The sequence below is a fragment of the Littorina saxatilis genome, linkage group LG4 (genome assembly GCF_037325665.1).
Source record: "Littorina saxatilis isolate snail1 linkage group LG4, US_GU_Lsax_2.0, whole genome shotgun sequence".
NCBI classification, from domain to species: Eukaryota; Metazoa; Mollusca; class Gastropoda; order Littorinimorpha; family Littorinidae; genus Littorina; species Littorina saxatilis.
The window spans coordinates 50,363,669-50,366,168 of NC_090248.1; the positions used below are offsets into that span (position 1 = coordinate 50,363,669).

At 45.5% G+C, this 2,500-nt stretch overlaps 1 protein-coding gene across 2 annotated transcripts in view; it reads right to left on the minus strand.

Annotated features, from left to right (window-relative positions):
- The window catches only part of LOC138965016 (monoglyceride lipase-like), a 234,316-nt gene that overhangs the window by 7,092 nt on the left and 224,724 nt on the right, over nt 1-2,500 (minus strand). The gene's annotated exons all lie outside the window — the stretch shown is intronic.

Sequence of the window (2,500 nt, forward strand, 5' to 3'; positions counted from 1 at the left end):
TTAGTTTCTGCCAACGCATAAAACCTTGGCCTTAGGTATGTGGTTTAGGATTTTGTTCTTTATACAATAACAAGAGTTCCACACTATGTCTCTGGTTCTGGTTCTGGTTCTGGTATAGTACGTCGCAGGAGCCAAGTTAGCTATATATGCGACGGGACTGGTGGGCGCAGCGGCCTAAAAAGAGGAGGAGGGAGGAGGGAGGTTTCCTACGGCAGTAGAAAAGGCTTTTGCTGATGTGCAGCCTATCACCTCCTCGCTTAGATGGTTCCACTCCTGAGCTGTCTTTACAAAAAATGAGTGTCTGAACAGTTCAGTTCGGCAGTGTGGTATGATTAGGCCTTTAGAGTTGGCATTAGTTGGTCTCATTAATTATGTCGTGAAAAACATGTTCCATATGCACTTTAGCTGAGTTTTTTTTTTAAGCATTTTCAGAACTTACCTCGGCAACTTCGTCCATGTTTACAATCGACACCGGATATGACATCCCCCTGATTTCTGAAAGGCCATGTAAGCGTAGGTTCCTAAATGCGAGAGGCCGCTACCTCGTAATAGAGAGAAAGAGCGGAGAGAGAGCTAGTTGGCGCTCCAGGATAAATGGTCTATGCCCCCATCGATGTCTTACCAAACTTTCGCAACATGACTGTGCAAGAAGAATATAAACGTGAGTTGTTCCCATGCAAAGTTTATATGTATGCCTGACTTATGAGATATGAATAAAACATATTAAAGCGAGCTCAGAGTTTTCATTCTGTTGGTCCCCCGCAGGGAGATCGCCATGTCAACCGAAAATGATGAGGTGATAGCTAGCTTATTAAATGGGCTCCTATAGGACAAAATATGCCAGTAGCAGTGGACTTTTTCCTTCTCGTGGCTGCCTTCTTCTCTCTGTCCATGTGTCTGTCTGTGTGTCCGTGTGTCTGTCTCATTGCAGGAATAATACCTTCTTTCTCGACATTGTGACTGAAAAATATGGATGTCACACATACAAAAAGAGTATAGAAACATTAAAATAGATATAGGAACATCAAAATAGATCGACAGCTAATTGTTAATAAACAAACGATCCAATAACCTTCAATTCTTGTTTTTTGATTACAAAAAGAGTAATACTATTTCTTTGGATTTTATCCCATATAGCGTTGGAAGGCTCCTTTAAAGGCTGGCACCAGTGGCAGGGTGACGATATCGACCCGTGCTGACAGCTTGACAGTGGTGTGACGGGTGCAGTCAACTACACACAATTGTCACCGTCACTCCACACCCCAAAACCACCCCTATTCCTTGTAGCCCCCCTCTCCCTGTCTCTTTCTCTTTCTATAGCTCGCTGTCTCTGTCTGCATGTCTGTCTGCTTCATTGGTTATGTGTTTGTCTGTCTGTCTGTCTGTCTGTCTGTGGTCTGTCTCTCTGGCTCTCTGTCTCTCTGTCTCTGTCTCTTTCTCTCTCTCTCTCTCTCTCTCTCTCTCTCTCTCTCTCTCTCTCTCTCTCTCTCTCTCTCGCTCTCTGATGCTCACACATGCGCGCACGTACGCACGAACGAACGTACGTACACGCACACACACATGCACACACACACACATACACACACACACACACACACGCACACACACACACGCACACACACGCACACACACACACACACACACACACACACACACACACACACACACACACACAGGAGAGAGGGGGGTCAAGGTCAAGTCAATACATGTGCTTTTCATAAGGCTGGTTTCATACAAACAAGTCTTAGATATGTTTTATAGATACAGACTTATGCTTTTTATTGTGTACGATCTTTTTCTTTTGTCGATGGGGAGGTGTTTGTTCGTTTATTTGTCAATATTTTCGTTCCAAAAAAATAGGTTCCAATTATTGGTTTTTGTTTTATAATTCTTCGTGTTCTTCACGCCTCCTCTCGAAATGAGATTTCTACACAACTATCATTATTGGACAAAAGGCCCTGATGGCTTTTCCTGACTATAGAACACGTTGACTGCTTTTGACGATGTCATTGTTTGCTCGTACGCCGACATGCACAACCCTCTTCTCACCATCTTCATCGGCTTCACTCGCAATTAGACGTGCCAGTGAAAGTGTCGTTGTGGAAAATAGACCATTCACCAACTGCCACTTGTCCCCATCTCCCCTATTACTCGCGTTTCTCGCAGCCGTCCACTCCTCTCCCACTTGTTGCCAACTTGTCCCGCTCTCCCTTATTATCCCCCCCCCCCCCCTTCATCTTCTCGTGCACTTTCTCCCCTACTGTCCAGGCTTTTCTTCAGAAATAAGGGGGGGGGGGGGGGTGTGTGATCGTAGATCTGTTACATTTTTACAACCTTGCCTGTCTCATCCCAAACGTGTCCCCCCGCTTCCCCCTACCATTCACTTCTGTTTTTCGCAGGTCAATTTCTCGGTGCCAACGTCTCTCTGTCTCCCCTATTATGTCCCTCTGCCCCCTATCGCTCCTATTCCTGTCACAGGTCCGCCACTTGTTGGCAACTT